The 13,789-nt window shown below is 28.5% G+C and overlaps 1 protein-coding gene across 1 annotated transcript in view; it reads left to right on the forward strand.

Annotated features, from left to right (window-relative positions):
- Positions 1 to 13,789, forward strand: part of LOC129956574 (uncharacterized) — a 634,064-nt gene that overhangs the window by 21,667 nt on the left and 598,608 nt on the right. The window lies entirely within an intron of this gene.

Genomic DNA, 13,789 nt, shown 5'->3' on the forward strand with positions numbered 1-13,789 from the left:
AGGCAAAATGGCGAAAAATTTCGTCATTTAGGTATTTTTTTTCTTGGTTATTTACCCGTGAAAACAATGTATAAGAAAAGTAAAGCGTGAAGCTGGCACAAAGAGCAAATATGAGCCCTAACAGCTGCTCTATATGAAAAGTTTTCGATGCACTATTTTTGCAGAATGTAGCTGCTTAGAAACACTAAGCGAAAGAACAGTATAAAGAAAACGAAAAAAAAGAAAACAAAAAAAAATGTGTGTATATATATATATAATGTACGAAGAACTAAATATAAAAGAAAACACTTCTCTATAGTTTGCAGTTTTCCCTTCTAAATGGAAAACAGTCGCCATTTTGTTTTGCCATCTGCGCTTCGAACATTACGTTCTGAGGTTGGACTTTTCTTATTTTTTGTTTTTTTATCGTTATTATTATTCTTTTTATCGTTTGTGTCGCGGGCAAAAAGGGTGGAATCGGAATTAAGAGTTGCGGTTAAGTTGCTGCTTTTCTAATGAAAGAAAAATAACCATTTTGAAAGAAATCGAACGATAAGAAATGGAATGGTGCAAAAAAAAAAAAAATATGTAAGTCTTGCAAGGATTCGACAGATGGTGGAACAAAAATCTAGAACTCTAAGAATATCTTTCGATTTTTTTATTTTTTTACCTTATGATGGTTCTGGAATATTTTATCTGGATAAGAAGGGAACAAATAAAGGAAACGAACATTACCTTTATTTTTTGATAAATGAATTATGGGCTTGGCGTCGGTCTTCATGTCACCATTTTTCCTCCTTTTTTTCCCCTTTCAATTCAATCGATTTTTTTTTATATTTGAAATCCAACTCTTTTGTTTGGTTTTTGTCTTTTTTTAACGAAAGAAAAGAAGTGGGTTTATTTTTTTTTCTTTTAAAACACATGACAGAACGAATACCACGATTTTTTTTCCTTTAAAAATACAATTAAGCATTTCAACAGATGTAGTGTTCAATAACAGAGAAATCTTGCTTACGTTTTTAAATTTCAGAGTTTAATGAAATGTTAAGAACTCAATTTTTTATTGTTTATTGTTATTGTCGTTAGCTTGTTTTAAAGAATAATTGTAAATTCTTCTTTTCAATTATACCTTTAAGAGAACACATACGGGTATAAAAACAAATGTGTGTTTTCAGAAAGTTTTGATTTGTTTTAGAATGTGAAAATTATTAAAATGCATCTCAATGATAATTTCATTAACATTCTATTAATTCTGACTAAACTGCGATAATCTGAATTACAAAGATTTAATTATAGGAATATCGTAGGGTTTATTCAATTTCTTTAAATACGTATTTTGTTGTCTAGAAACAATCCTTCCGTTGCTAAACCATTCTTATTTAGAATCTTTATGTTCCTTGATAAAATTGTGCAATAAAATTACACATAAGCATATTAATAGTAAGTATACATTAGAAACTGTGCGTTGAGATTGTTCCAGGCGCCTTCCGAAATAGAAAAAAATGCAATGCATTTATATCAGAATTTTCTCAAACATGCTTAAAAAATTCCTTTGGACAAACGGAAAGGCACAGCTAGATAGATACCTTTACATCTAAGTTACTATCTGGCAACATAAATTGTTAACGTCAGAAACTGTCAAAATTAGAGCTTGAAAATCATTTTTCAGCTCTTTACTTCTAAGATATTGCAGTTATCAAAACACTTTAAATACAAAAGTTACTCGTCTTAATAAGGAGGTAATTTGGATAATCGGCTTTATTTTTCTATCTTCAATATTACGAAAAGTATAGCGAAGTGAAAATTTCAACCATTATCATTTCCACCCCTTTTGAGCTAGATAGGCCATTTACGAACTCGTCCGAGATTTTTACATTCCTAACAACATTTTCCAAGCCAGGTAAAATCCAAACAAAATTATTATAGTTATCCTGTTCGCAAGATAGCATGAGCAAAGCGTTATATGCACACGCACGCACGCACGCATGCACGCGCGCATACACACACACACATATTTATAAACTGTTGAGTGAAGGGTGGTATTGGTTTCTAGGGAGCATAATCGGTGAAGAACTGAAGAAATTTTCTTGAAATCTTACCATGAGGACCATTATAATAGGTAATCGTCTTGCAAGGATCTACATAAAAAAAATTTTTGAAAAATTATTTAGAATAGTTACTTTTAACCAAGAGTAAAATCCAGTAGTCTTCCTATAGGAGTCTACTTAAAAAAATTTGAAAAATTATTTATTACTTTTATCAAAGACAAACAATCTAGTATTCTTCCTATAGGAATCTACCTAAAAAATGTTTTGAAAATTAATTTAGCATGGTTTCTTTTATCGAATAGAAACAATTGTCGAAACAGAGGAACACTGGATCGGATGTTAGAGTTTATTATCCTTTCAATTAATCTTCTAAGGTTTGTATATACTTATATAAAATTGATCCGCGTACAATGAACAAGCTATACATTTTACACTTAAATTAAAATTCACATAGTGAATGTTTGTCGAAATAATATTCTCTCATTTCAGCTTAAACTATTTAAAATTATTTATTGCAAGCTACTATTATGGATTCCAGTACATTATTTTGTTCTGTTTCTAGGCCAGAACTCCCTTTCTAACTTTCAAAATCACATCAAAAATCGAAAAAGCGATAACTGAATTAAGCAGCGTACACACGAGGCTAACTATTATTGTGCATAATGGAAAATCACGGCTACCTCAGGAACATCACGTGACCTCAACGGGAAAAAGGACAAATAGTTGTCTCATCGGGACAACTATTCGAAATTGTACTGTTGCGGTCTCATGATCTTCCTGAAATAGGCGTGACTTTCTATTTCGCGCAATAGTTAGCCTCGTGTGAAATCTGCTTTAGAATCAGAAATAACAGATTTTTCAAACTGTACAAAAGGACCAAGGCATTAAAGTACATCTATAGTTAACTTTTACATTATTAACAAAATTAATAACTATAGCAATATGTAATAGTGGATAATAGTGACAATTATCTATCCACTTTCTGATAAAAATAAAAATAAAATAGACGCTTTGTAAAAATTTAAAAACATTATCTCTTTTTAAGGGATTAGCCTCTTCAGGGATTTAAGGGATTTGACACTTCAATGTCTGAGTCAATAAGACTCAGACACTGAAGTGGTCAAATCCCTTCGAAAGACGAAATCCTGATTGTTGTCCGATAATCTTAAGTCCTTCAAGATTAGTTTTTAACAATTTATGTCATATCAAAGATTTTATTCGAAAAAAACATGAAAAATAAAAAATAAAAAAATAATAATAATGAAAATTCGTGTTATTCTGAAAGTTTTTTTCCCCCCAACTTCTCTTTTTTCAAAGTTTGGAAATTAAATGGTTTATAAATTTACTTCTTTTGTACCATTGCAGTATATTTTGTACCATTCACATTATACCGCAGTATACAGAAAGTATGGTAATTGTCAAAAAATCCGAGTTCGAGATTTTCACGAATTCCTACGTTTTAGACTTTCCTGAGTTCGAAAAACACCTTTTAAGGAACTGTGCGTTTGTCTCTCGGTAATAAAGATAACCCAAAGACGCTTTAAGCTGAAGGGTTAAAAACTGGTATAACGTCTTTATATCAAATTTGCTGATTTCTATCAAATTTGAGTTAATACAACAATTGCAAAAATGAAGAGAGCTAGATAGATAAAGTTTGGAACACAGATTTAAAATCTATAGTGTATATATGTCAAATTTTGAACCAAATCCAACAAGGGATTGACTGTCTGTCGGTTTGTACTTCAGAAAATTATAAACGTGATATCAAAAACAGAATGACGTAAATATATCAAATATTGTATGTGATTTTGTGACAACAAGTGTAATTTTGTGTCTAAGTGGTTTTTCAATCGGTTGAGAAAAACATGTTTAAATCATGAATTATATTTTCGGATTAATTGCCAAAACACTCGCCAAAGATGACTCGATAGATTCATTAAAATTATTAAATACGCGCCAAAGTTTAATACTTCTTAACTATTGTAATTCCATGCAAAGCGTTTTACACATGACGAATCTTTGTGGAGAAGTTTTAGGCTAAATATATCATAAGTAAGATAAATACAAAAATTTTAAATATTTTGTAATCTTACTTTTTTCCATATTTTTTATTGTAGCATGTTTCGCATACTTGGCGTGTCTTGTTCTGGTAATTTTTGCGAGTGAAATTTGCCTCTTACGGTGAATTATTATTAAGGTAGACTTGAACGGAGTGCTTAAAGAAGGAGTTGTCTGAAATATACAGCATTAGCCGTCTGCGTTTCAACTTAGGATAAAAGAAGGTTCTTTTCTTAACAGATAAGGACAAGCCGCCAACTTTTTGAAAATCCTTAGCTCTTCTAAACCTTGTAACGACAACGAATAAAAGACTCCAAAGCTTGCTTTTATGGATCATTTAGTTTCCTCTGGCAATGCTGAAGAAACTCATCCAAGTTCTGATAGATGGTACTTCCATTTACTTTGCTTGACAGGAAATTGAAATACAAGAAACGTTCTACTTGACTTTCTAGAGAAGAAAAAGAAGAAAATGCACTTCTACCCTATAGATAATTAACCAGTCCCTTTTCTTACCCCTCTTTAAGAAACAGCCATGAAAACACTTAGTAAACAAAACATTTCATCTTCTATTTTTGAGCTGCTTGTTTATTCTTCAACAATATTATTAAAAATGCTCCCAATTTGGATCTCTTTCATTCATTACTTTGAATCATGGTCTGTTTTTCTGTCCGGATCGTCGTCGGATTGAAGTTTTTAAAGATATATATTTGCTAAAGTCCTTTTTTTTGTTGCAATCAATTTTGAAAAGGAGTTTTAGAGTTCCAAGTTAATTGGATCACGGAGTAGCTTTCACATTATCAAAATAAGAAGCAATAAAAAATATTTTTTTTTGACATTGGAGTATTTTTAATAGGAGTTAGTGATACTATAAAGGTAAAATGTGAGTATCTTTTACCCAACAATCAAGATTTATAAATATTCAAAATTTTCTTGATAAATTTAAGCGAATGGACGTTTTAATAATGTTATATATAAATCTTTAATGATCTGAATATTTTCAAGTTCATTTTGACATAAAGAGGATAAAATTTTATGCATGTAAATTTAAAAAGAAATGTAATTATTTCCATATAATGTGTATTCAAAATTTTCAATTACTGTACTCACGTAGCATATTTTTGAAATTGATACTTTTAAATATAATGCTGCATTTAAAACTCCTGTTAAAATGCTGCTTTCGAATTTGAATGATCAAAAGATAAACTTGATTCATAAATTGTGTATTTTCTAAATTTATTTAAAATCATTTGTAGAAAATGTATGCCTAAAATAAAAAAATACTGTACATTCATAAAGCATTTTATAAAATATTTTATGTGTAAGCTTTTGGGAAGAATTTAAAGAAAACTCAAGCAGAACATCAATTCTGACAGATATTTTCCAATTTGCTCTTATTTGCAGTTATTTTTCAAAAATTTGAATACCATCAAATAAACTCCTTCTGGAGTAAGAATATTTAAAATATGTTACCTGGCAAAATTAATCGGAATCTTTTCAAATTCTTTTGCCGATATGTAAAAAATAATAATGTCAAAATAATCTTTAATTCATTGCAGATGTATCAAAGTACTGGGAAGATTATTCAATTGTCATTATCAGGTCGGTAAAAAATGGCAACTAGTTAGCAATAATCCCCTAGTAACGCTCATATGTTGTCCTACAATATCAAACCACATTCGTAGTATTGTTTGATATTGTGCTACAGAATTAAGCAATATTCATAGTATTGTTTAATATTGTGCTACAAAACTAAATGACATTCATAATATTGTGCTACAAAATTAAATAACATTCGTAATATTCTTTAATATTGTGCTACAAAATTAAATAATATTCGTAATATTGTTTAATATTGTGCTACAATTTGAAACAATATTCATAATTTTTTTAATATTGTGTTACAATATTAAACAATATTTGTACTATTGTTAATTAATGAATAAAATACTATCGCATAACACTGTTTAACTATTATGCTATCTGGGTAAGGGCCGTCTTATACAATGAGCTAATTAAGTTGTAGTTCCTATTTTATATAAATCCAAATGATACTAAAAATTCACTATACATTCTATGTTTTAATTTTGAATAAAATATTATTTCATCATAATTTTAAATATTTTGAAAGGAAAAATCACGATTAGAGTTTATAATGAGTCAACTATTGATTTTTAAATTTATCTTAAATAAAAAAGATTCCAACATGAATCGAATCTAATTTTATTTCTGTTAAATCTGTTTATTTCTGTTTTCAATCTAATGTTTATTTCTGTTTAAATCGTATTTTTTACTTTAAAATTTAAAATAAGCGTAATATTCTTCTATAAAAGGAGTCTCAGATATCTTGTATATAAATAATAAGATAACCCAAAGAAATTTATCAAAAAGTTATTGTTTTCCTAAGCAGTTAATGACATGTAAGCTTAATAATTGCAAAGAAAGCGAACGAAGAGTGAAATTTATTGCATGGAATATGCATACATTAAACGTAACATAAAACATTTTGAATTAAAAAAGGAAAAGTATGTATTTGAATTGAAGTTTCTATTTTGCTTTGAATATATTTTATATCAATATAACAGCTTCATGATACAGCAACATATGAAAATAAAAAGCATGTTTACATATTACTTGCTAAATCTTTTTATACCATTTAAAGTAATTATTTTTATCTGTGCATTTGTTCCAAATTTATTAAGGTTTTAAGCTCATCTATATCACCACAATGCTTTTTACTTTTCAAAATGAATTTAATTAAAAAAAAATAAAAGCGCAGATCTTAGAAAACGATTTGAGTAAACATTGCATAACCCCTAACTTGTTTTTTTCCTTCCAATAATGGCTTTATTTTGTGTTATTGAGTCTTATTTAATGTATTAAAGCATTCAAAATTCCAATTTCCATTTTATGAAGGTGTTTATTTTCATTTTGTGGTCAAAATTCGAAAACCAAATTTGTGGAAAGCTATATCATTTCCTCGTTGCAAAAAACACCGTTTTTTTTTTTTTTTTTTTAATAAAAAACATTTAACATCAAAAATGCATTAGGAATTATGTAAATGAATGCCAGATAAATTTATTAAATAAGTATGATTTTCAAATACTTCCTTTTAATATATATGATAATGAATCAAATATTTATTTTCAAACCTAAGAAGTAAATATTCCACTTTCATAAATAAAATTATAAATTCAAATATCTATTGTTTAATCTGGACGAAACTAATCGCATATAATTTATTTTTACGTAACAATTTTTCAAAAAGTAATAACAATAAAAAAAAATCGTTTGCTCCGAACTAAATATATTTCAAACGATTAGAATAATTTTGTTTGTTTAACGAATTCTTGAATTTGTAAATGTCGTTTTCAGTATTCATTTGTCATTTTTTTAACATGATTAAATAATAATTTGCTGGCAATAATTCAAAATGTAAATTTTATAGGCTAAGACCTCTGTTCATATAAGCTGCTTCTGCTTATAGACAAAATGATTAGCATAAAACATTAAGAATGTTTTATTTTTATTTTTCTGCCGCAAAACTATAAATTCAAATCCAAACCATTTCAGTATTTTAAGTTGTATGCTAAAATACATAAAATACCAACGGGCAGAAATTTTATGCATATCACAAAACGCAAACAAAGGGTATGATTTGAATTTATGACAAGACTTATGGAAGTGCAGAACAAAATATATTTAAATTTCCGATTTCAGTACTTAATGTATTTACACTACAATCAAGAAAATATATTAAATCTTAAACATGAAAATACATAAATATTAAGGTCATTACCAGAATTTATACAGTAGTGCATTGATATTTAGAATTAGGATGTTTATAGTAATCTCTTGAAATATTATAATTATCTTCACGAAAAAAAGAAAGAAAATCCTCCGTCATAACGGATCGGCAGCAGCAAATAAAATTATTGCTCGAGGGCACGTAATAATGAGAACAGTAAACAGAGCATGAATTTAGATGCTATTAAAAGAATAAAATATAACTCCTCTTTCACAACAAATATTTAACTAACATTATGATTATTAAGTATAAAAGTGCGTTAATTAACCTGTGGATTGCTTTTCAAGCGAATTTCTGTGTAGATGTCCTTATTTAAATAAATAAGAATGGCATTTTTCATAATCCTGATTAAAGCTGCATGTATTTAAAGATTTATTTAGGAAGGAAAACCATGCATACAAAGCTAACTATGTCCATGGAATGCATTGGGATTTGATCCTTATTTAAAATTAAAGAATTTATTAATATTAAGTGGGATAAATGAGGCTTAAAATACTTTTGGAACAACGACTTACACTCTTAATTAATTATACGACTATAATTCTATCAATTTTTGTGTTAGAATCTTTTTGAAATATTAAGAAGCTACTTTTAGATTTCAATTAGAATGCAGTAATTATACAAAAGTTGGAGGGAATAGGCAATTAGAGTTACATTTTCAAAGTATTAAGGTATTAGTTATTGTTATTTGCTAAGATAAGATATTTTTAAATGTATAGATGGAGATTAAGACTCTTTAAAATCTTTGGAAGAATCTCGATTATTTCTGGAAAGATATTTTTATAGTCTGAAAGAAACTTTCAAATGTTTGCATATGTATAAATCATAAATAAAATTAAAAAAATTAATCATATTTCTTATGTAAAATGGTATTTTTGAAATTTTTGCATATCAATAAGTCATATATAAAATTAAAAAAAAATAATCATATTTATTATGTAACATTGTATTTTAAATCTTTCTCATATGTATAAATCATAGATAAAATTTTCTAATCTTGCATCATATTTGTTATGTAACATTGTATTTTTAAAATTTTCTAGATGTGAAAGTCGAATATTTTACTTTTTTTCACTAATAATATTAACAAATGTTTACTTATATAAGTAAATCATATCACTGACTCTCCGACCCACCCGAAGGCTCACGGATAACGAAAACTGAATGACCGGACCACCGCAACAGCAACACTGGCGGGAACTTTGGTTGAGTCCTAAGGGCCACCATCTGCCACGGTACAACCCTTCCCGAAGGAAGTGCGTCCCGTCATCAATGGGAGGTGCCAGATCCCCCACCTTTTTGTGTACCTTCCAGGGTGGCGAGATCCAACTTCCATACCGGAAGCATCTCATCCTCATTTCAAGGTGCCCCCCACCCCGGGGGTTTACTTATATATGTAATTGAATCAAAAATTCTTCAGAAAATAAGATGCTGTTTTATTGTAGTAAAAGAAACAAAATTATTTCCATATTATTTTAAAATTGGCAGCAATTAAAGATATCATGCAATAAGTAATGTTGAACAGCTTTAGAAATGTATAAATGGCTTAGAATTATGGGAGTGAGTGTATTTATTGTAATTTTAAAAGCACGTTTCATTTTGTTTAAATCATTTTATCTTTTCTGGTCCTATCAAATATTCTTTAACGGAATTATAGTTTATACACAAAGCTTAAAATCAGTAACCAGTTTTCCCTTTTTATTGAAAGAGCAACCAAACCCACAGTCACTGTGACCCAAAACTCGATTTCTATTGGAAATTTTATTTAAATAACATTAAATCGGACAAACACTAGAAAGCAGGTTTTTCTAGCTTTGTTTTTATTTTTCTAAAGTCCAATAACATGTTCCGTGGTTTCACTTTTCTGAATCAAATTTTATTAAACGTTTGTCATCGAATGCTCTCAATGTTTGTTTTTATACTAAAGATCAATGATAAAGTTGTGCCTCTAAAGGGAAACGAGTTATTGAAATTTAACATTCGAGATTGTTTTTTAATCTTTTGACAAATAAAAAGTAGTCCGAAAACGCCTTTCACAATATTATGAAATATGATATGATATATTTACATAAATTATTTCCCATTACATTTGGATAGTTGCCTTATTCGGTAATTCAACTTCTTTTTGTTGTTGATGCAGATATCGTTTGCATCATTATCTATGTTAATGCTAAGATGTTTATTTTAATGGACGATTTGCTTTTAGTAGAACCGTTTTCAAAATGACTGTTTTGTCTCAATCATCTATTAAGGCAGAACAGTATGTCAATTTTGAGTTTGCTTGATTTAATATTACATATTTTGATCGATAGAATGATCATTTTGTTTTCATTGGTTCTTTATCTTATTTAATAATAGAATAAATCGAGGACTGTTTTTATTCATTTTTCTATTCAGTGACTATATTGACTGTTTATGTGTCTATTGTAAGATAAGTACTCATATAATTCAAAAGGCGAAGATTTCTACTCTACAGTTTTGTGTAGGGTTTCACATCAAAATGTTCATTTTAATATATAGTAAAAATGTTTTGAATATGATAATACTTAGAGATAGTCGTACTAGGTATCAATTAGACTTACATAATACAATATCCCTTTAAAACGCTTTGCAGTGAATACAATTGGGCCCAAAGGTACGAAATTAGTTAATTGTTACTTTTTTTATCATTAGGTTTTCTATGAGAATTCGGAATTTTAATTAAAAATGGATACAAAGATTGTAAGTTTGAAAATAATTAGTCTTTCCTCATTATCCGCTGAATACGAAAAGTCTTTTTAAAGTTCTAATTGGGTTTTTAATTAAGAGTTTCACAATGTTTTAACGCTTTTTTTTCTAAAACATTTTGGAGCATATCATTAAACAAACGCTATTTGAACAGATGTTAAAAATTCAGAAAAAGATCCTGTTTATTGATACATTTTCCATGCAATACTTTATTTTTTCGAATTTTAATTAAATATTTAAATATATTTTTATGTCCAATTTTTAATCCATTACTTTCTTTTCTTAATTTGTAACCATACGGAGTGTACGTTTATAATTTAGAGTAAATTTTGAATATACAATAATAATAAATAGTTGATGGTAATTTTGAATATAAAATAAGATAATTCAATCTTCAAACAATCAACACAAAAACATCAGCATGATACGAAACTCCAAACTACATTATTTAATCGTTTTTCATTTTTCTTAAATTTCTATTTTTCTATTTAGAGTAAAAAAGGCTTTAAAGAGTAATAATGCTTTTTATAACTTAGTGATAATTGAAATAGATAGATATATTTTCAGAAAAATTAACTTAACTTTCTGAATGCGATAAAAAATTCAATTCAGTACTATATTTAGTTTCATAGCATAAAGTTAACAGCTTCAAAATTATCGGAAAATCTACATTTTAGTGCGCAAAACCAACATGATCTGTTATGTAGTCACAGGCTGCTGCTAATCAGCATGTGGATGTTACAACATTTGATTCAAAGAGGGCTTTGAATTAAAGAGTTTATATAAATACCACATGTTCAAAATCGTCTACGCACTCAGGGAGCCCTGAAAAAATTACCCTGTGGGACTTCAAAGGGGAGTTTGATATAAAAATCGGGTGCAATCTCTCCAAAATATTCTCGCATAATCTCTAATAATTTGTCATGCCAGAGAACGTTTTGCATAGCACTGGCGCACAGAAGTTACGAAATATTAACTTTTGGCTTGAATTTTTCATTTTTACCGAATCTGTCGTGCCATCCTTGGTGAATTATTTGACCATATCTTCCTGACATGCATTAATAGTATACAAAAATAGAATTTGTGCTTTAGACACGTTTTTTTCAACTGATTGAAATAACTGCATTTGTAATCACAAAATCAGATGCCAAATTTCATACATTTAAGTCAACGCATTTTTGAGTACCATCTTCATATATTTCTGAAAATACAGACAGACAAACAGTCAACCCGTTGTTCTCAAAATTTGATCGGTGTCTACACTATAGATGTTAAATGTGTGTTCCGAACCTTATCTATCTAGCCCTCTTCATTTTGCAGTTATTGTGTTAACTTATATTCAAACATTCGGATCTCTAAGCAAACTTCACTAAAAATTTGATAGGGATATGCAAGTTTGGCGTAAAGTTCGTATACCAAATTTCAGTCATCTAGCTCAAATAGTTTTCTTTTATCTTTGTCACTCTGAGTTATTTTTTATTATAAGCAGATAGATAGACATAGAGTCATTTTTCAAAAATGTGTTTTTCCAACTCAGGGAGATCAGAAACGTGGAGATTCGTCAAAATCTCGAGCTCGATTTTTTTTTTTTTTTTTTTTTTTTTGATGATTACTATATTACGTTCTTTGTACTAAATATACGAGAAAGTAAAAACGAGTAAAAAATTAATTATGTTTGTCATCTATTTAAGTATCGTAATCTGTTATTATTTAGATATAAAAATATATATTTTTTTTTATTTCTTAAGAAGTAATGGTATTAAAAATATTATAGCGCAATATTTCTTAATTTTGGGTTCAAAACAAGATCATTTATTTACTTTTTTGTTTATTTTGAGTCCAAATAATTTCACTAAGGCTCAATGTTCTTTTTAGTATGATGAATAATTTTTTTTATAATTTTAATCAGGACTAATATTTAATACTTTTATATTAAATATGTGACTTTTATAGGTTGCGTTTTCATAATATTAAATCCATCATTTGATTGCCGTTGTTATTTAGTCCAGCAGTTTCGGAGGTTCACATCAAATAAAGAAAAGTTTTAACTATTATAAGTGTAGTGAAAGCTTATAAGCCAGTTAACAGCTAAGCTGCACGAGCAATTGCTTTTGTATCGTGGTCATGTTACTGGGCTGCTAACCACAACCGCCAGATAAGCATCGTTACTGAAAAAAAAAGTCTCTGATCAGACTTTTCTTCTAACAGAAGCAGCAGATGGCGCTAGTAGTTTGAAAGTAGCTGTTAGAGAAGCATATTGAACTTGAACGCGTTATAACAACTGGAAATTGGAGACACTTTATAAATTTGATTATCGTTGGTGTCCAAAGAGTAATACGTTTTTTTAATTACTAGCGTTGCATGTGCATGCGAAATTCAATATTAAATCACTGATGATTGCGGTGAATTTCATCGTACGAATAATTTTCATCTTACTTTTTCATGATAATACCAGGCCTAGTACTTTCCATTTAACTTATCCAAGATTTGGTCCGGATTTCCAGTAAGAGGCAGTTTACCCTCTTCCATTTGAAAAGCTGAAGTAAGCCCTTCTTTGACCCTTAGGCAAAATATGTTTCGAAGACTAATTTTGTCTTCTAACTTTCTATGCCATTTTATTTATTTATAAAAGCAGTTTGACATGGAGAATTCTAATAAAATGAAAAAAAAAAATTCAAGTAAGGACTCTTCCCAAAAGAATTGGTTTCAACAGTCTCTTTAAATAAATATATTGAAACTTAATTTTTTGTACAAAAATTTCAAAGTCCGATTAAAAAGAAATATTAAAAATAAAAAAAAATATATCATAATCTAAATGTTATTTAACTATATATTCTCGCATTTTTTAAATTATAAAGCGACATATTTGTTTGAATTCAAACATTTAATTTAGAGTTTTAAACATAATGTAAGTAATCACTAACTATCTTGGAACAAATATTAGTGAAAACACTGCTTCTGTACATATGATACATTAGATAGATATACAAAAGGAATGACGTAATGCTTGACGTCAGAGAGTGACGTAATGCTTGCATATTTCAGTATGCCTTTTATGGAACTATCTATAAATCCCATAGAAACCAGAAAGAGGTTTCCATTATTTATTAACCAAGACAAGGGCTTTTAGCTCCTTTTATTTATTAATAATAAAAAGGAAATAACGAAAACT

This window comes from Argiope bruennichi, chromosome 11, assembly GCF_947563725.1.
Source record: "Argiope bruennichi chromosome 11, qqArgBrue1.1, whole genome shotgun sequence".
Classification (NCBI taxonomy): domain Eukaryota; kingdom Metazoa; phylum Arthropoda; class Arachnida; order Araneae; family Araneidae; genus Argiope; species Argiope bruennichi.